This window comes from Salvelinus alpinus, chromosome 19 (assembly GCF_045679555.1).
Source record: "Salvelinus alpinus chromosome 19, SLU_Salpinus.1, whole genome shotgun sequence".
In the NCBI taxonomy this organism is placed as follows: domain Eukaryota; kingdom Metazoa; phylum Chordata; class Actinopteri; order Salmoniformes; family Salmonidae; genus Salvelinus; species Salvelinus alpinus.
The window spans coordinates 16,203,568-16,226,056 of NC_092104.1; the positions used below are offsets into that span (position 1 = coordinate 16,203,568).

Genomic DNA, 22,489 nt, shown 5'->3' on the forward strand with positions numbered 1-22,489 from the left:
CTCTCTCTCTGGTCACTTCTCTCTCTCTGGTCACTTCTCTCTCTGGTCTCCTCTCTCTCTCTGGTCACTTCTCTCTCTGGTCTCCTCTCTCTCTGGTCTCCTCTCTCTCTGGTCACTTCTCTCTCTCTCTGGTCACTTCTCTCTCTCTCTGGTCACTTCTCTCTCTGGTCACTTCTCTCTCTCTGGTCACTTCTCTCTCTCTGGTCACTTCTCTCTCTCTGGTCACTTCTCTCTCTCTGGTCACTTCTCTCTCTCTCTGGTCACTTCTCTCTCTCTCTGGTCACTTCTCTCTCTCTGGTCACTTCTCTCTCTCTGGTCACTTCTCTCTCTCTGGTCACTTCTCTCTCTGGTCTCCTCTCTCTCTCTGGTCACTTCTCTCTCTGGTCTCCTCTCTCTCTGGTCTCCTCTCTCTCTCGTCACTTCTCTCTCTGGTCACTTCTCTCTCTCTGGTCACTTCTCTCTCTGGTCACTTCTCTCTCTGGTCACTTCTCTCTCTCTGGTCACTTCTCTCTCTGGTCTCCTCTCTCTCTCTGGTCACTTCTCTCTCTGGTCTCCTCTCTCTCTGGTCTCCTCTCTCTCTGGTCACTTCTCTCTCTCTCTGGTCACTTCTCTCTCTCTGGTCACTTCTCTCTCTGGTCTCCTCTCTCTCTGGTCTCCTCTCTCTCTGGTCACTTCTCTCTCTCTGGTCACTTCTCTCTCTGGCCACTTCTCTCTCTCTGGTCAGTTCTCTTTCTCTGGTCACTTCTCTCTCTCTGGTCACTTCTCTCTCTCTGGTCACTTCTCTCTCTCTCTGGTCACTTCTCTCTCTCTGGTCACTTCTCTCTCATATTTTAAGAGAGGCTCTCTATCACTTTCTCTCTCTCTCGCACACTCTCGCACACTCTCGCACATGCTCGCGCAAACACACACACACACACACACACACACACACACACACACACACACACACACACACACACACACACACACACACACACACACACACACACACACACACACACACACACTTCGGTTCTCTCAATCTGTTTACAACTCCACCTTCCACCACCAAGGTTATCCCACAGGAACTCAATCTTTGTGTGTGTGCGTGAGTGCGTGTGCTTGTTTCTTGTCTCATTCTGGTCCACCATAAAATACAATCAATCAGTTTTTTTTACCCACCCTGCCTCGCTAGTTCGGCTTCTCAGGCACACACACACACACACACACACACACACACACACACACACACACACACACACACACACACACACACACACACACACACACACACTGGCAGAGTGAGAGAGTGTAGGGGCATTCTCTTGGTCAGCCTCTGATCTAAATCAATGCAGCCGACCCAGGGTGTGTGTGTGTGTGTGTGTGTGTGTGTGTGTGTGTGTGTGTGTGTGTGTGTGTGTGTGTGTGTGTGTGTGTGTGTGTGTGTGTGTGTGTGTGTGTGTGTGTGTGTGTGTGTGTGTGTGTGTGTGTGTGTGTGTGTGTGTGTGTGCGCTCTTGCCCTCGTTCTGCCCTCTAGTTAATGATTTTCCTTGATTGTGTCCCTCCTAAAATGCTCCCGCCCTCTCTTCGGTGTCGCACTCAATCTGTTCCCCGTTTCCATGTGTCTCTCCAGCTCAGCCACATATTAGTGCCTGGCTCATTTCTGTTCCCCTTCCTTTGATTCAGTTTGACTGAAACATGAGATCAATTAACCTCACCCCACATAACCTCTCTCTCTCTCTCTCTCTCTCTCTCTCTCTCGCTCTCGCTCTCGCTCTCGCTCTCTCTAAATAGAAAGTCTAATAGTTCAAATGTATCCAGACTTGTGGTAGATGGAAAATCTCTCTCTCTCCACACAGACTTCAAATGTTATGTCCACTTTTTAGCTACAAAACACCATTAGAAGGAGCTGAGTTGTGTAACCTTGTGTCACGGCATAACAAGGTCTTCTTTACCCATACGATTCTCACACAATACCAGATGTTCTCTACTGACCTGGTCAATTAGTCCAGTGTGCTTTTTATTGAACCTGATACTGCCCCACATATTGTCCTACTGTACATTGTACATGACCTCAGTCAGGTGACCTGCTCCCTTTGATCATTACTGTCCCTCTCTCCCACATCAATCAGTGGTCCAATGCTGTCAGCCCCGGCTGAGGCCTCAGATGTTTTGTGGCTGTTGATATGGGGGTCCCATAGCTTCTATGTAATCTCTAGGCCTATTAACAGACATGTTCTGTGTGTGGTTGTTCTAGATAACTAAATCAGGGGGCAGTCATAGTGTGTCTGTTACTAGGGTAACGCTACAGTCCGCCTCATACTGTTTGGCTGTAGTGTCTGCTGATGCTGCAGGTTTGAACCCACAGCACCATCTAACTCAGTCATTCACTCAGCCATAATCCTGAGAACATATCTAGTTCCTGCTAAAGGGGTTTGACCAGAACATACCTATTTCCTTCTAAAGGGGTTTGACCAGAACATACCTATTTCCTTCTAAAGGGGTTTGACCAGAACATACCTAGTTCCTCCTAAAGGGGTTTGACCAGAACATACCTATTTCCTTCTAAAGGGGTTTGACCAGAACATACCTAGTTCCTTCTAAAGGGGTTTGACCAGAACATACCTATTTCCTTCTAAAGGGGTTTGACCAGAACATACCTAGTTCCTTCTAAAGGGGTTTGACCAGAACATACCTAGTTCCTTCTAAAGGGGTTTGACCAGAACATACCTATTTCCTTCTAAAGGGGTTTGACCAGAACATACCTATTTCCTTCTAAAGGGGTTTGACCAGAACATACCTAGTTCCTTCTAAAGGGGTTTGACCAGAACATACCTAGTTCCTTCTAAAGGGGTTTGACCAGAACATACCTATTTCCTTCTAAAGGGGTTTGACCAGAACATACCTATTTCCTTCTAAAGGGGTTTGACCAGAACATACCCAGATCCATTCTAAAGGGGTTTGACCAGAACATACCCAGATCCATTCTAAAGGGGTTTGACCAGAACATTCCCAGTCCAATTCTAAAGGGGTTTGATCAGAACATATCCAGTCCAATTCTAAATGGTTTGATCAGAACATACCTAGTTCCATTCTAAAGGGGTTTGACCAGAACATACCCAGTCCCATTCTAAAGGGGTTTGACCAGAACATACCCAGTCCCATTCTAAAGGGGTTTGACCAGAACATACCCAGTCCCATTCTAAAGGGGTTTGACCAGAACATACCCAGTCCCATTCTAAAGGGGTTTGACCAGAACATACCCAGTCCCATTCTAAAGGGGTTTGACCAGAACATACCCAGTCCCATTCTAAAGGGGTTTGACCAGAACATACCCAGTCCCAATCTAAAGGGGTTTGACCAGAACATACCCAGTCCCATTCTAAAGGGGTTTGACCAGAACATACCTAGTTCCATTCTAAGAGGGGTTTGACCAGAACATACCTAGTTCCATTCTAAGAGGGGTTTGACCAGAACATACCCAGTCCCATTCTAAAGGGCTTTGACCAGAACATACCCAGTCCAATTCTAAAGGGGTTTGACCAGAACATATCCAGTCCCATTCTAAAGGGGTTTGACCAGAACATATCCAGTCCCATTCTAAATGGTTTGATCAGAACATACCTAGTTCCATTCTAAAGGGGTTTGACCAGAACATATCCAGTCCCATTCTAAAGGGGTTTGATCAGAACATATCCAGTCCCATTCTAAAGGGGTTTGATCAGAACATACCTAGTTCCATTCTAAAGGGGTTTGACCAGAACATATCCAGTCCAATTCTAAATGGTTTGATCAGAACATACCTAGTTCCATTCTAAAGGGGTTTGACCAGAACATACCTAGTTCCATTCTAAAGGGGTTTGACCAGAACATATCCAGTCCCATTCTAAAGGGGTTTGACCAGAACATACCCAGATCCATTCTAAAGGGGTTTGACCAGAACGTATCCAGTCCAATTCTAAATGGTTTGATCAGAACATACCTAGTTCCATTCTAAAGGGGTTTGACCAGAACATACCTAGTTCCATTCTAAAGGGGTTTGACCAGAACATATCCAGCTCCATTCGAAAGGGGTTTGACCAGAACACACCCAGTCCAATTCTAAAGGGGTTTGACCAGAACACACCCAGTCCAATTCTAAAGGGGTTTGACCAGAACATACCCAGTCCCATTCTAAAGGGGTTTGACCAGAACATATCCAGTCCCATTCTAAAGGGGTTTGACAGGAACATATCCAGTCCCATTCTAAATGGTTTGATCAGAACATACCTAGTTCCATTCTAAAGGGGTTTGACCAGAACATACCTAGTTCCATTCTAAAGGGGTTTGACCAGAACATATCCAGTCCAATTCTAAATGGTTTGATCAGAACATACCTAGTTCCATTCTAAAGGGGTTTGACCAGAACATACCTAGTTCCATTCTAAAGGGGTTTGACCAGAACACACCCAGTCCAATTCTAAAGGGGTTTGACCAGAACACACCCAGTCCAATTCTAAATGGGTTTGACCAGAACATACCCAGTCCCATTCTAAAGGGGTTTGACCAGAACATATCCAGTCCCATTATAAAGGGGTTTGACCAGAACATACCCAGTCCCATTCTAAAGGGGTTTGACCAGAACATACCCAGTCCCATTCTAAAGGGGTTTGACCAGAACATACCCAGTCCCATTCTAAAGGGGTTTGACCAGAACATATCCAGTCCCATTCTAAAGGGGTTTGACCAGAACATACCCAGTCCAATTCTAAAGGGGTTTGACAGGAACATATCCAGTCCCATTCTAAAGGGGTTTGACCAGAACATACCCAGTCCCATTCTAAAGGGGTTTGACCAGAACATACCCAGTCCCATTCTAAAGGGGTTTGACCAGAACATATCCAGTCCCATTCTAAAGGGGTTTGATCAGAACATACCTAGTTCCATTCTAAAGGGGTTTGACCAGAACATACCCAGTCCAATTCTAAAGGGGTTTGACCAGAACATATCCAGTCCCATTCTAAAGGGGTTTGACCAGAACATACCCAGTCCCATTCTAAAGGGGTTTGACCAGAACATACCCAGCTCCATTCTAAAGGGGTTTGACCAGAACATATCCAGTCCCATTCTAAAGGGGTTTGACCAGAACATATCCAGCTCCATTCTAAAGGGGTTTGACCAGAACATACCCAGTCCCATTCTAAAGGGGTTTGACCAGAACATATCCAGTCCCATTCTAAATGGTATGACCAGAACATACCTAGTTCCATTCTAAAGGGGTTTGACCAGAACATACCCAGTCCAATTCTAAAGGGGTTTGACCAGAACATACCTAGTTCCATTCTAAAGGGGTTTGACCAGAACATACCCTGTCCAATTCTAAAGGGGTTTGACCAGAACATATCCAGTCCCATTCTAAAGGGGTTTGACCAGAACATACCCAGTCCCATTCTAAAGGGGTTTGACCAGAACATATCCAGTCCCATTGTAAAGGGGTTTGATCAGAACATACCTAGTTCCATTCTAAAGTGGTTTGACCAGAACATACCCAGTCCAATTCTAAAGGGGTTTGACCAGAACATATCCAGTCCCATTCTAAAGGGGTTTGACCAGAACATACCCAGTCCCATTCTAAAGGGGTTTGACCAGAACATACCCAGCTCCATTCTAAAGGGGTTTGACCAGAACATATCCAGTCCCATTCTAAAGGGGTTTGACCAGAACATATCCAGCTCCATTCTAAAGGGGTTTGACCAGAACATACCCAGTCCCATTCTAAAGGGGTTTGACCAGAACATATCCAGTCCCATTCTAAATGGTATGACCAGAACATTCCCAGCTCCATTCTAAGGGGTTTTGACGAGACATATTTTCTGGTTCAGTAATGAAAGGTGTATCTGTGATGGCTTTACAGACGGGAACCAGAAGTGGCTTACACTGGGGTTTGATCATACTGCGGCCTGGGAGGAGGGACATAAGATGCTACACAAAGAGCATAATGGACCTGCTTTAGATTAGAGACGTGAGAGCTAGACCTGGAATACATCAGCAACAGTTGGGTCTTCTGTTGTTACTGGGGTATACAGTTGAAGTCGGAAGTTTACAAACACCTTAGCCAAATACATTTAAACTCAGTTTTTCACAATTCAGTTAGGATCACCCCCTTATTTGAAGAATGTGAAATGTCAGAATAATAGTATAGAGATGTCACGCCCTGACCGTAGATTGCTTTGTATGTTTCTATTTTTAGTTTGGTCAGGGTGTGATGTGAGTGGGTATTCTATGTTGTAGGTCTAGTTTTTCTATTTCTATGTGTTTGGCCTGGTATGGTTCTCAATCAGAGGCAGCTGTCTATCGTTGTCTCTGATTGGTACTTAGGTAGCCTGTTTTCCCACTTGTGTTTGTGGGTGGTTGTTTTCTGGTTAGTGTTTGTTGCACCTGTCAGAACTGTTCGTTGGTCGTTTTGTTGTTTTGTTCGTGTATTCATCTTGATTAAAAGTAATTATGGATACGTACCACGCTGCACTTTGGTCCTCCTCTCCTTCTCCCGACGACTTTCGTTACAAGATAATTATTTATTTCAGCTTTTATTTCTTTCATCACATTCACAGTGGGTCAGAAGTTTACATACACTCAATTAGTATTTGGTTGCATTGCCTTTAAATTGTTTAACTTGGGTCATACTTTTCGGGTAGCCTTCCACGAGCTTCCCACAATATATTGGGTGAATGTTGGCCCATTCCTCCTGACAGAGCTGGTGTAACTGAGTCAGGTTTGTAGGCCTCCTTGCTCGCACACGCTTTTTCAGTTTTCTATAGGATTGAGGTCAAGGCTTTGTGATGGCCACTCCAATACCTTGACTTTGTTTTCCTGAAACCATTTTGCCACAACTTTGGAAGTATGCTTGGGGTCATTGTCCATTTGGAAGACCCATTTGCGACCAAGCTTTAACTTCCTGACTGATGTCTTGAAATGTTGTTTCAATATATCCATATAATTTTCATTCCTCATGATGCCATCTATTTTGTGAAGTGCACCAGTCCCTCCTACAGCAAAAGCACCCTCACAACATGATGCTGCCACCCCTGTGCTTCACGGTTGGGATGGTGTTTTTGGCTTGCAAGCCTCCCCCTTTTTCCTCCAAACATAACGATGGTCATTATGGCCAAACAGTTCTATTTTTGTTTCATCAGACCAGAGGACATTTCTCCAAAAAGTACGATCTTTGTCCCCATGTGCAGTTGCAAACTGTAGTCTGGCTTTTTTTATGGCCGTTTTGGAGCAGTGGCTTCTTCCTGCTGAGTGGCCTGATGAACGTGGTACCTTCAGGCGTTTGGAAATTGCTCCCAAGGATGAACCAGACTTGTGGAGATCTACAAGTTGGTGTTTATACTTGTGTACTATTGTTTGTACAGATGAAAGTGGTACCTTCATGCATTTGGAAATTGCTCCCAAGGATGAACCAGTCTACAATTTTTTCTGAGGTCTTGGCTGATTTGCTTGTCTTTTGATTTTACCATGATGTCAAGCAAAGAGGCACTGAGTTTGAAGATAAGCCTTGAAATACATCCACAGGTACACCTCCAATTGACTCAAATTATGTCAATTAGCCTATCAGAAGCTTCTAAAGCCATGACATAATTTTCTGATATTTTCCAAGCTGGTTAAAGGCACAGTCACCTTAGTGTATGTAAACGTCTGACCCAGTGGAATTGTGATACAGTGCATTTTAAGTGAAAGAATCTGTCTGTTAATTAACAATTGTTGGGAAAATTACTTGTGTCATGCGCAAAGTAGATGTCCTAACCGACTTGTCAAAATTATAGTTTGTTAACAAGAAATTTGTGGAGTGGTTGAAAAACAAGTTTTAATGACTCCAACCTAAGTGTATGTAAATTTCCGACTTCAACTGTGTATACACACAGACACACACCTGGTTAGGATGTTGTATAGCGTTACAGCAAGAATGAGAATGGGTTTAGAGCTCTCGGGTAATGACCTAACATTATTTAGGAGAATTTAATAAGTGAATTCCGTATCTAATATGCCTGTAAATAATGAGATAAGGGACTGTCATGTGTGTCTGTTACTGTGTGTCTGTGCATGTCTGTGTTTGAATATTCCATTTAAAATGCCAGTAAATAATGGTTAAACCCTGACTGCTAGGGCAGATAGAACTAAACTAATTAAGTTTATATTTTTAAGTGCATTCCCTAGTCTCACAGAGTGGTTACAAGGTTGATCACTACTTGACCTCCTTCTCATAAGAAGGGGAGCTGGCTATCAGATGGAATAAGTTGTTTAGATAAGAGTTAGAGGGTGGTGGGGGGGTAGAGAGAGAGATGGGGATAGAGACAGAGTAGGAGGTAGAGAGAGAGAGAGAGAGATGGGGATAGAGACAGAGTAGGAGGTAGTGAGAGTGAGAGAGAGGGGGATAGAGACAGAGTAGGAGGTAGACACAGTGAGAAGGAAAGGGGGATAGAGACAGAGTAGGAGGTAGAGTGAGTGAGAGAGAGAGGGATAGAGACAGAGTAGGAGGTAGTGAGAGAGAGATGGGGATAGAGACAGAGTAGAAGGTAGAGAGAGTGAGAGAGAGGGGGATAGAGAAAGAGTAGGAGGTAAACACAGTGAGAGAGAGGGGGATAGAGACTGAGTAGGAGGTACAGCGTGAGAGAGAGGGGGATAGAGACAGAGTAGGAGGTAGAGAGAGTGAGAGAGAGGGTGATAGAGACAGAGTAGGAGGTAAAGAGAGTGAGAGAGAGGGAGATAGAGACAGAGTAGGAGGTAAACACAGTGAGAGAGAGGGGGATAGAGACTGAGTAGGAGGTACAGCGTGAGAGAGAGGGGGATAGAGACAGAGTAGGAGGTAGAGCGTGAGAGAGATGGGGATAGAGACAGAGTAGGAGGTAGAGAGAGAGAGAGAGGGGGGGATAGAGACAGAGTAGGTGGTAGAGAGAGAGAGAGAGAGGGGGATAGAGACAGAGTAGGAGGTAGACACAGTGAGAGAGAGGGGGATAGAGACAGAGTAGGAGGTAGAGAGAGTGAGAGAGAGGGGGTTAGAGACAGAGTAGGAGGTAGAGAGAGTGAGAGAGAGGGGGATAGAGACAGAGTAGAAGGTAGAGAGAGTGAGAGAGAGGGGGATAGAGACAGAGTAGGAGGTAGAGCGTGAGAGAGAGGGGGATAGAGACAGAGTAGGAGGTAGAGAGAGAGAGAGAGAGAGAGAGGTAGAGAGAGAGGTAGAGAGAGAGAGCGGGGGATAGAGACAGAGTAGGAGGTAGATAGAGGGGGATAGAGACAGAGTAGGAGGTAAAGAGAGTGAGAGAGAGGGGGATAGAGACAGAGTAGGAGGTAAACACAGTGAGAGAGAGGGGGATAGAGACTGAGTAGGAGGTAGAGCGTGAGAGAGATGGGGATAGAGACAGAGTAGGAGGTAGAGTGTGAGAGAGAGGGGGATAGAGACAGAGTAGGAGGTAGAGAGAGTGAGAGAGAGAGAGGGGGATAGAGACAGAGTAGGAGGTAGACACAGTGAGAGAGAGGGGGATAGAGACTGAGTAGGAGGTAGACACAGTGAGAGAGAGGGGGATAGAGACAGAGTAGGATGTAGACACAGTGAGAGCGAGGGGGATAGAGACAGAGTAGGAGGTAGACACAGTGAGAGAGAGGGGGATAGAGACAGAGTAGGAGGTAGACACAGTGAGAAGGAGAGGGGGATAGAGACAGAGTTGGAGGTAGAGAGAGTGAGTGAGAGAGATGGGGATAGAGACAGAGTAGGAGGTAGACACAGTGAGAGAGAGGGGGATAGAGACTGAGTAGGAGGTAGAGAGCGTGAGAGAGATGGGGATAGAGACAGAGTAGGTGGTAGACACAGTGAGAAGGAGAGGGGGATAGAGACAGAGTGGGAGGTAGAGAGCGTGAGAGAGGTGGGGATAGAGACAGAGTAGGTGGTAGACACAGTGAGAGAGAGGGGGATAGAGACAGAGTAGGAGGTAGACACAGTGAGAAGGAGAGGGGGATAGAGACAGAGTGGGAGGTAGAGAGAGTGAGTGAGAGAGATGGGGATAGAGACAGAGTAGGAGGTAGACACAGTGAGAGAGAGGGGGATAGAGACAGAGTAGGAGGTAGAGAGAGTGAGTGAGAGAGATGGGGATAGAGACAGAGTAGGAGGTAGACACAGTGAGAAGGAGAGGGGGATAGAGACAGAGTGGGAGGTAGAGAGAGTGAGTGAGAGAGATGGGGATAGAGACAGAGTATGAGGTAGACACAGTGAGAGAGAGGGGGATAGAGACTGAGTAGGAGGTAGAGCGTGAGAGAGAGGGGGATAGAGACTGAGAAGGAGGTACAGCGTGAGAGAGAGGGGGATAGAGACAGAGTAGGAGGTAAAGAGAGTGAGAGAGAGGGGGATAGAGACAGAGTAGGAGGTACAGCGTGAGAGAGAGGGGGATAGAGACAGAGTAGGAGGTAAAGAGAGTGAGAGACAGGGGGATAGAGACAGAGTAGGAGGTACAGCGTGAGAGAGAGGGCGATAGAGACAGAGTAGGAGGTAAAGAGAGTGAGAGAGAGAGGGGTATAGAGACAGAGTAGGAGGTAGACAGAGTGAGAGAGAGGGGGATAGAGACAGAGTAGGAGGTAGAGAGAGTGAGAGAGAGGGGGATAGAGACAGAGTAGGAGGTAGAGCGTGAGAGAGAGGGGGATAGAGACTGAGTAGAAGGTAGACCGTGAGAGAGAGGGGGATAGAGACAGAGTAGGAGGTAAAGAGAGTGAGAGAGAGGGGGATAGAGACAGAGTAGGAGGTAGACGGACTGAGAGAAAGGGGGATAGAGACAGAGTAGGAGGTAGAGAGAGCGAGATGGGGGGTAGAGACAGAGTAGGAGATAGTGAGACAGAGGGGGATAGAGACAGAGTAGGAGGTAGAGAGAGTGAGAGATTTTGAAGTTGGAATTTTATTTTAGCTGATTTTGAATTTTGAATTTTATTAGGATCCCCATTAGCTGATGCCACGGCTTCCTGAGAGAGAGGGAGAGAGAGAGAAAGGATGCATGAATACATGCTCATACACACTCTCTCCCAGCGAATGTTATTAGGACCGGTATTAGCTGATGCCATGGCTTCCTTAGAGAGATAGAGAGACAAAACCAAAAACATAACCAACAAAAATGGGTCACAGCTCCTGCAGCTCTGTCAAATGCTGGATATGTACATAGTCAATCGTAGGCTTCGAGGCGACTCCTATGGTAGGTACACCTATAGCTCACCTCTTGGCAGTAGTACTGTAGACTACTTTATCACTGACCTCAACCCAGAGTTCTTCAAAGCGTTCACAGTCAGCCCACTGACACCCCTATCAGATCACAGCAAAATCACAGTCTACTTGAACAGAGCAATACTCAATCGTGAGGCATCAAAGCCAAAGGAACTGAGTAATAATAAGAAACGCTATAGATGGAAGAATGCAGTTTGGAAACCTACCAAAAAACAATTAGGCAACAACAAATTCAATCCCTTTTAGACAACTTCCTGAACAAAACTTTCCACTGTAATAGTGAAGGTGTAAACTTGGCAGAATATATATATTTGACCTCTCAGCTTCCCTATCAAATCTAAAAATCTTAAATAGAAGACCGAAGAAAACGAACAACAATGACAAATGGTTTGATGAAGAATGCAGAAATCTAAGAAAGAAATTGAGAAACCTGTCCAACCAAAAACATAGAGACCCGGAAAACCTGAGTCTACACCTTCACTATGGTGAATCACTAAAGCAATACAGAAATACACTATGGAAAAAGAAGGAACAACACGTCAGAAATCAGCTCAATATAATTGAAGAATCCATAGACTCTAACCACTTCTGAGAAAATTGGAAAACACTAAACAAACAACAACACAAAGAATTATCTATCCAAAATGGAGATGTATGGATAAACCACTTCTCCAATACTTTTGGCTCTATAACAAAGAACAAACAGCAAAAACATGTACATGATCAAATACAAATCTTAGAATCAACTATTAAAGACTACAGAACTCACTGGATTCTCCAATTACCTTGAATGAACTAGAGGACAAAATAAAACCCTACAACCCAAAAAGGCCTGTGGTGTTGATGGTATCCTCAATGAAATTATCAAATATACAGACAACAAATTCCAATTGCCTATACTTAAACTCTTTATTAACATGATCCTTAGCCCTGGCATCTTCCCCAACATTTGGAACCAAGGACTGATCACCCCAATCCACAAGAGTGGAGACAAATTTGACCCCAATAACTACCATGGGATATGTGTCAACAGCAACCTGGGAAAGTCCTCTGCATTATCATTAACACCAGACTCGTACAGTTCCTCAGTGAAAACAATGTACTGAGCAAATGACAAATTGGCTTTTTACCAAAATATCGCATGACAGACCACGTATTCACCCTGCACACCCTAATTGACAAACAAACAAACCAAAACAAAGGCAAAGTCTTCTCATGCCCTGTTAATTTCAAAATAGCCTTTGACTTAATTTGGCATGAGGGTCTGCTATACAAATTGATAGAAAGTGGTGTTGGGGGAAAAACATACAACATTATAAAATCCATGTACACAAACAACAAGTGTGTAGTTAAAATAGGCAAAAAACACACACATTTCTTCCCACAGGGCCGTGGGGTGAGACAGGGATGCAGCCTCTTTAACATATATATCAACAAATTGGTGAGGGTACTAGAAAAGTCTGTAGCACCCGGCCTCACCCTACTAGAGTCTGAAGTCAAATGTCTACTGTTTTCTGATGATCTGGTTCTTCTGTCACCAACCAAGGAGGGCCTACAGCAGCACCTAGATCTTCTGCACAGATTCTGCTAGACCTGGGCCCTGACAGTAAATCTCAGTAAGATCAAAATAATGGTGTTCCAAGAAAGGTCCAGTCGCCAGGACCACAAATACAAATTCCATCTAGACACCGTTGCCCTAGAGCACACACAAAACGATACAATCTTTGGCCTAAACATCAGCGCCACAGGTAACTTCCACAAAGTTTTGAACAATCTGAGAGACAAGGAAAGAAGGACATTCTATGCCATCAAAATGAACATAAAATTCAACAGACCAATTAGGATCTGGCAAAAATTACTTGAATCAGTTAAAGAACCCATTGCCCTTTATGTTTGTGAGGTCTGGGGACCAATCACCAACCAAGAATTCACTAAATGGCACAAACACCAAGTTGAGACTCTGCAAAAACACCAAGTTGAGAATTCTGCAAAAATATCCTCCGTGTACAACGTAGAACACCAAATAATGCATGCAGAGTAGAATTAGGCCAATACCCGATAATTATCTAAATTAATGTCTACAACCACCTAAAAGAATGCGATTCCCAAACCTTCCATAACAAAGCCATCACCTACAGAGAGATGAACCTGGAGAAGAGTCCCCTAAGCAAGCTAGTCCTGGGGCTCTGTTCACAAACACACCCCACAGATCCCCAGGACAGCAACACAATTAGACCTAAGCAAATCATGAGAAAACAAAACGATAATTATTTGACATATTGGAAAGAATTAACAAAAGAACAGAGCAAACTAGAATGCTATTTGGCCCTGAGCAGAGAGTACATAGTGGCAGAATACCTGGACACTGTGACTGACCCAAACTTAAGGAAAGCTTTGACTATGTACAGACACAGTGAGCATAGCCTTGCTATTGAGAAAGGCCGCCGTAGGCAGACCTGGCTCTCAAGAGAAGACAGGCTATGTGCACACTGCCCACAAAATGAGGTGGAAACTGAGCTGCACTTCCTAACCTCCTGCCCAATGTATGACCATATTAGAGACACATATTTCCCTCTGTGATACCACAGTGTGCCATCACAGCAGCAAGATTTGTGACCTGTTGCCACAAGAAAAGGTCAACCAGTGAAGAACAAACACCATTTTAAATACAACCCATATTTATGCCTATTTATTTTCCCTTTTGTACTTTAACCATTTGTGCATCGTTACAACACTGTATATATACATTATATGACATTTGTAATGTCTTTATTCTTTTGGAACTTCTGTGAGTGTAATGTTTACTGTTAATTTTTTATCTTTAATTCACTTTTGTATATTATCTACTTCACTTGCTTTGGCAATGTTAACATATGTTTCCCATGCCAATTAACCCCCTTGACTTGAATTGAATTGAGAGAGAGAGAGGTGGAGTGTGTCTCCATTACCTTCTCTCGGTAGTCACACCTCCTGCTAGAAAAATGATGGGATTCTTTCCTCTCCTCCCTTATCCTTCACTTTTTCACCTTACCTTTTCTTGCGTATCACTTCGTCTATTTTTCAGACAGGAAATCATTATCAGTCAGGAAAGACAATTTCCTCCTCCTATGATCTCTACTTTGCGAAGTGTCTGTTCGAAGTGTGTGTGTGTGTGTGTGTGTGTGTGTGTGTGTGTGTGTGTGTGTGTGTGTGTGTGTGTGTGTGTGTGTGTGTGTGTGTGTGTGTGTGTGTGAAGAGGATCTGTGTAGTGTATGAGGAGAGAGAGTGTGTGTGCACGTGTCAGGTGACCAGGATCTCTTGTCTCTCAATATAACCAGAATATTTCCAGGGTCGCCTATAGGTCGCCTATTGAAAACCAATTGCAACATGGGTACTTGCACTGACCAAATAATACTGTCCATCTTCAAATGTAGATGTGGTTGTGCTACTAAAAGGCTTCTCTGGAATGAGGTGCTTATCTGGGTAAAGTAATAATTCTTGGTATTCTTATTTTTGGAAAAGCAGGGATTGAAACTGACCTTGGTGTGTTACTGACCCTCCTAGTCTACTGAGCCACAAGTGATCTCTGTCTAGCACTAACTGAGCATGCAAGGTTTCCAGAAAACTGAGTTGGCGGCTTCCTGAATAAAAACTATTCCGGTATTCATGTGTCTTTCGTAATTTTTTATAGGAATTTAATTGGAATCCACAGAAATCTCAGACCAATTCTCAGCCCATTTATTTATACTGTCTATTTGCTTTCGTATTGCACATTTTTAGTTTGTGTTACTATGTGTATGTGTGTGTTGCTTCGTGTGTGTATTTATTTGTACAATCCTACGTTTCCCTACTCTCCCCTTACATTAATGATACTTCTGGTTCATATATTTCATTTAGACAGGCCGTACTGTATATCTTTATAATGAGTTGAGGGGAAATAGTAGAATGTCCAGATTTGTCTTTGGCAGAATCCTCTATCTCACGATGCCTGAGAAGAATGCCCTCATGGATTTCTACTAGTTAAATATTGACCGAAAAAGTAATTGTGTTTGCCGGGTGTATGTCTGTTCACTTGTTTGAGTGTGCGTGTCCATGTGTTACCTTACGTATGGTATGTGTATGTGAGTAATACTATCACAGATAAATGTGTTTTTATTTCCCATTCCTTATTGGAATTGTGTTAGAAAGATGTGGTCCGAGTAAATTTGTCTAGGTTTGTTTGCTTGTGGGTGTATTTGCCTTAGTTTCTGTGTGTGTGTGTGTGTGTGTGTGTGTGTGTGTGTGTGTGTGTGTGTGTGTGTGTGTGTGTGTGTGTGTGTGTGTGTGTGTGTGTGTGTGTGTGTGTGTGTGTGTGTGTGTGTGTGTGTGTGTGTGTGTGTGTGTGTGTGTGTGTGTGTGTGTGTGTGTGTGTGTGTGTGGTCACCCTGGACCAAATCAACTCCTAAAGTTAACATAAATAATAAAAACCATACATCACCCACTCCTGGTTATCTGTAGCCTAGCATTGTCTTTGGATAGATACCCACACATATAAACTGAATATACCAAATATTAGGAACACCTTCCTAATGGTTTCAAATGGGGCGTTGGTGTAGATCAGGACTCTTCAACCCTGTCCCTGGAGAGCTGTAGATTTTCAGTCCAACCCCAGTTGTAACTGACCTGACTCATCATATCAATCAACTAATTATTAGAATCAGGTGTACTAGATTAGGGCGTGTACATTCACAGAGCTGGAAAGAGAGATGGTGGAGCTCTGTGAGAGCTAGTCCACACACTCCAGACAGAACAGACCCACAAAACAGAGCAGCACAACAACCCCCCCCCCCCCACTATGAGACCCTTAGTGCTGAATGTCGAGATAAAAGTCTCTGAGAAAGTTGGCTGCACTACAGACTGAGGTGAGATGTTTTTCAGCAGCAGGGACTGGGAGACTAGTCAGGATGGAGGGAAAGATGAACATAGCAAAGTACAGAGAGTGTCTGAACACTCATGTAAATGTAATATTTCAGTTTATATTTTTTATACATTTGCAAAAATGTATAAAACCTTGTTTTTGCTTCGTCATTATTGGGTATTGTGTGTAGATTGATGAGGAAAAATAAACTATTTAATTAATCAGTTTTATAATAGGGCTGTACGTAACACAATGTGGAAAAAGTCTAGAGGTCTGAATACTTTATGAATGCACTGTATATTTATGAAATGGAGAGGTCGACATGAGGGCATACTTTGCTATGTGTGCCTGTGTGTGTGCCTGTGTGTGTTGTGTATGTGGTGTGTTTGTTTGTCTGTGTGTGTGTGTAATCTGTGGTATTGATTCTGTTAGTGCAGCTCTGATAGGTTGAAATGACGTTTACTTAGTACAAGGCAGCTCATCTCATTGAGACTGGGCCAGTCTCAAGCTTTGACCTGACCAGCACCTGACCTCATGCTCCACTTCTAGTGACAATTATGCATTTACGCCACTACACTATATTTAGCCTCACATACGCATATTTCAACAAGATCTCACAGATTGCCACGTTTTGACTTCAGGGTCATTTATTCCAAGTGGTTAAGGTAAGGGTTAACTTATTGGCGCTACGGATCCCGTTACCGGGATCATTTTCCTAAACAACCACTGAATTGCAGAGCACCAAATTCAAAAATAATCCTAAAAATATTTATAATCATGGAATCACAAGTGAAATATACCAAAACACACCTTAGGTTGTTGTTAATCCACCTATCGTGTCAGATTTTGAAAATATGCTTTACAGCGAAAGCAATCCAAGCGTTTGTGAGTGTATCAGTCAATGCTAGAACAGTTAGCCTTATATTAGCTTGGTCACGAAAGTCAGAAAAGCAATAAAATTAATCTCTTACCTTTGATAATCTTCGGATGTTTGTACTCACGAGACTCCCAGTTACACAATAAATGTTATTTTTGTTCGATAAATATTAGTTTTATAACAAAAAAACGGCATTTGGGTTGCGCGTTATGTTCAGAAAACCACAGCCTCGTTCCGTTCCTGAAAGGCAGACAAATTCCAAAAAGTATCCGTAATGTTCGTAGAAACATGTCAAACGTTTTTTATAATCAATCCTCAGGTTGTTTTTAACATACATAATCGATAATATTTCAACCGGACGATAACCTACTCAATAAAAGAGAGAAAGAAAATGTCGAGTTACCCCTCTCGCGTGCAGGAACTAATCAAAGGACACCTGACTCGTTTTGAAAAATCCCGCTCATTTTTCAAAATAAAAGCCTGAAACTATGTCTAAAGCCTGGTCACAGCCTGAGGAAGCCATTGGAAAAGGAATCTGGTTGATACGCCTTTGGAGGAGGGGCAGGCAACAGAACAGGGATACAAATTTAAAAAAGCACTTCCGGGTTGGATTTCCTCAGGTTTTCGCCTGCAGAATCAGTTTTGTTATTTGTTTGTTATACAGACAATATTTTGACAGTTTTGGAAACTTTGGAGTGTTTTCTATCCTAATCTGTAAATTATATGCATATTCTACGATCTGGGCCTGAGAAATAGTCCGTTTACATTGGGAACGTTATAAAAATAATTTAAAAAAATCTGGCCCCTAGCGTCAAGAAGTTAAGGTAAGGGTAGAGGTAGGGGTTAAGGTCAGAATTAAGGTAAGGGTTAACTTCTCTGGGATATGTGGGACGGTAGCGTCCCACTTGGCCAAAAGCCAGAGGAAATGTAGCGCGCCAAATTCAAATATATTACTATAAAATCAATCTCTCATGAAATCACACATGAAAGACACCAAATTAAAGGTACACATGTTGTGAATCCAGCCAACATGTCTGATTTCAAAAAGGATTTACGGCGAAAGCACACCAAACGATTATGTTAGCTCAGTACATAGCCACAGAAAAACACAGCCATTTTCCCAGCAAAAGATAGTAGTCACAAAAAGCAAAAATAGAGATAAAATTAATCACTAACCTTTGATGATCTTCATCAGATGACACTCATAGGACATCATGTTACACAATACATGTATGTTTTGTTCGATAATGTGCATATTTATATCCACAAATCTCGGTTTACATTGGCCCCATGTTCAGAAATGCCTCCAAAATATCCGGAGAAATTGCAGAGAGCCACGTCAAATAAAATTAAAGATACACTTGTTCTTAATGCAACCGCTGTGTCAGATTTCAAAAAAACTTTCCGTAAAAAGCACACCATGCAATAATCTGAGACGGCACTCAAAAATAACAACATTTCTCCGCCATGTTGGAGTCAACAGAAATACGAAATTACATCATAAATATTCCCTTACCTTTGATCATCTTCATCAGAATGCACTCCCAGGAATCCTAGTTCCACAATAAATCGTTGTTTTGTTCGATAATGTCCATTACTTATGTCTAAGTAATTACTTTTGCTAGCATGTTTAGTGCACATGTCCAAACGCTTGCGCAGGTGAACTCGGACGAAAACGTAAAAAAGTTATATAACAGGTCGAATAAACTGGTCAAACTAAGTAGAGAATCAATCTTCAGGATGTTGTTATCATATATATCCAATAACGTTCCAACCGGAGCATTCCTTCGTGTCTGTAGAAGTTATGGAACGCAAGGCATAAGCTTCATTCCACATTCTACAGACTGTTGACATCTAGTGGAAGGCGTAGGAAGTGGAAACAGATCCATATCTTACAGGGAATTGAATAGGCGATGAGTTGAACGTTGACCAGTCTCAGAATTCTCACTTCCTGTTTGGATTTTTTCTCAGGTTTTTGCCTGCCATATGAGTTCTGTTATACTCACAGACATCATTCAAACAGTTTTAGACTTCTGAGTGTTTTATATCCAATAGTAATAATAATATGCATATATTAGCATCTGGGACAGAGTAGGAGGCAGTTCACTATGGGCACGCAATTCATCCAAAAGTGAAAATGCTGCCCCCTATATCAAAGAAGTTGGGATTGAACACGCAACCATCGAAGCCAGAGCTCAAGGCTTCCGCCCAGCCGCATCCACAACACCCTAGCAAGCCTACTTGATGGTACTAGTGCTCTCCTTTGCTCCTAGTTTTGAATGCATCACCCAATGTCCTGTGGACCTGGACAAACGTTGAATATAGTATTGAATCTTTAGTGACCTGGCTGTATATTTAGGATCATGGGGGTCATCTTTGCAAGAAGATCTAATAGTTATTTTAGAAATGTAACAAGTTATGGATGATCACATTTAGTTCTGCGTGGTCACAGGGTTAAAAGAGAAACAACTCAAAAGGTTAATAGTTTAGGTGTGAATTCCGAGTGGTTAAGGTTAAGCCTGTGGTTTGGGTAAAGCTTAATAAAACAAAATAATGAAAAACAACGTGTGTTTCCATCAACCATCATCAATTATTCTCACGGCTTGCTAGAGCATTGTGAACTGTGGTGGCGCAGTGATATAAGCAGCGCACTCTACCGCCAAGCCTTGTGAGTTCACGCACAGTGATGGACAATCGATTAAGTGTTTTTTGGTGAGCGGTGAGGAAGGCAATTTAGATCAATGCTATTCAGGGAAAACAACATTAAGGCTAAGTACATAAGAGAGCGTGCAGTCAAAGGCTGACTTTGTCTTTCACCTCCTCTTTCATCCCTCTTTTATCCCCCTCTCATCCTCCACTCATTAGTGATGGCGTGAGTGTGTTGAGAACAAAGCCAAGACACTCCTAATCGATCACAGAGCAGCACTCCACTTCTCCATCTGCCCAGAAATTGACAGGTTGAGGATTGATTGGAAAGGACAGGCCTTGCTCTTGTGTGTGTGTGTGTGTGTGTGTGTGTGTGTGTGTGTGTGTGTGTGTGTGTGTGTGTGTGTGTGTGTGTGTGTGTGTGTGTGTGTGTGTGTGTGTGTGTGTGTGTGTGTGTGTTCGTGTGTGTGCACGCACATACGTGTTTGTTTCCAAACACACTGAAACTATTCAAACTGTGCTACTAAGAAACAAAGAGGGCCATGGTCCAAAATGAGAGGTCTGTGCTTCACTATGAACACAGTAATACACACACATGTAGGGACACAGTGGATCACGCAGCGACATCCTCTGATCAGTGGTGGGAAAAGTACCCAATTGTCATGCTTGAGTAAAAGTAAAGATACCTTAATAGAAAATGACTCAAGTAAAAGTGAAAGTCACCCATTAAGATAGTACTTGAGTAAAAGTCTAAAAGTATTTGGTTTTAAATATAATTAAGTATCAAAAGTAAATGTAACTGGAAATATATACTTAAGTATCTAAAGTAAAAGTACAAGCATATCTAATTTCAAATTGCTTGTATTAAGCAAACCAGATGGCACAATTTTCTTGTTTTTTAAATGTATGGATAGCCAGGGGCACAATACAACGCTCAGACATAATTTCCAAACAAATAATTTTTGTTTAGTGAGTCCTCCAGATCTGAAGCAGTAGGGATGACCAGGGATGTTCTCTTGATAAGTGTGTGAAATGAACCTTTTACCTGTCCTGTTATTTTCTTTAAGGAATGTAGTGAAGTAAAAGCAAAAGTTGTCAAAAATATAAATAGCAAAGTACAGATACTTCCAAAAACTACTTAAATAGTACTTTTTACTTTTGAAGTATTTTTACTTAAGTACTTTACACCACTGGGACCCTGTTCTTAGCTTCTCAGGCCTCGCTCTCTCTCTCTCTCAATTCGTAACTCAATTCAGAATTGACCCAAACCCTGCTTCATTCCTTATGAATTGTCCTAGTTTTATTTGAGAGGAATCTGTGTGCCTGTGCGTGCATGGGCTTGTTTGTGTTACTTGCGTGCGTGTGTGTAGTCTGTTCATAATCGTCATCATGTCATCTGTGGATTCAGCTGTGGTACAGCTTTCTATTATCCATACCGTCACCCAGAATAAACCACAGGACCGATTATACATTCTCACTCCTTTACATTCAAAGGGCTTTATTGGCATGGGAAACATATGTTAATAACTTCTTTGGGGTAGGGGGCAGTATTTTCACGTCCGGATGAAAAGCATGCCCAGAGTAAACGGCCTGCTACAAAGACATAAAAGCTAGAATATGCATATTATTAGTAGATTTGGATTGAAAACACTCTGAAGTTTCTAAAACTGTTTGAATGATGTCTGTGAGTATAACAGAACTCATATGGCAGGCAAAAACCTGAGAAAAAATCCAAGAAGGAAGTGGGAAATCTGAGGTTGGTCGATATTCAACTCAGCTCCTATTGAAGATACAGTGGGATATTGGTAATGTTTCACTTCCTAAGGCTTCCACTAGATGTCAACAGTCTTTAGAATCTTGTCTGATGCTTCTACTGTGAAGTGGGGCTGAAGGAGAGGGGATTGAGTAAGGTCTACCATGACCTGAACATGCGCTGAACATGCGCTGACCATGCGCGTTCATGTGAGAGCGAGTTTGGAAAGTGTACTGAACGCTAGAACAACAAGGAGGAATTTGGACATAAATTATGGACATTATCGAACAAAACAAACATTTATTGTGGAACTGGGATTCCTGGGAGTGCATTCTGATGAAGATCATCGAAGGTAAGTGAATGTTTATAATGTTATTTCTGACATCTGTTGACTGCACAATATGGCGGATATATTTGTGTCTTGATTGGGCTCTGAGCGCCGACTCAGATCATTGCATGGTTTGCTTTTTCCGTAAAGCTTTTTTGAAATCTGACACAGCAGTTGCATTAAGGAGAAGTGCATCTAAAATTCCATGCATAACAGTTGTATCTTTTAGCAATGTTTATTATGAGTATTTCTGTAAATTGATGTGGCTCTCTGCAAAATCACCGGATGTTTTGGAACTACTGAACGTAACGCGCCAATGTAAACTCAGATTTTTGCATATAAATATGAACTTTACCGAACAAAACATACATGTATTATGTAACATGAAGTCCTATGAGTGTCATCTGATGAAGATCATCAAAGGTTAGTGATTAATTTTATCTATATTTCTGCTTTTTGTGAATCCTATCTTTGGCTGGAAAAATGGTTGTGTTATTCTGTGAATAGGCACTCACCTAACATAATCGTTTGGTTTGCTTTCGTCGTAAAGCCTTTTTGAATTCGGACACTGTGGCTGGATGTACAACAAGTGTATCTTTAAAATGGTGTAAAATACATGTATGTTTGAGGAATATTAATTATGGGATTTCTGTTGTTTTGAATTTGGCGCCCTGCAGTTTCACTGGCTGTTGACGAGGTGAGACGCTACCGTCTCACCTACCCTAGAGAGGTTTTAACATTGTAAAGCAAGTGAAATAGATAATAAACAAAAGTGAAACAAATAATAAAAA

General features: G+C 42.7%; 1 pseudogene; it reads left to right on the forward strand.

Moving 5' to 3' along the window:
* Positions 1-22,489, forward strand: part of LOC139546018 (F-box/LRR-repeat protein 17-like) — a 605,954-nt pseudogene that overhangs the window by 536,844 nt on the left and 46,621 nt on the right.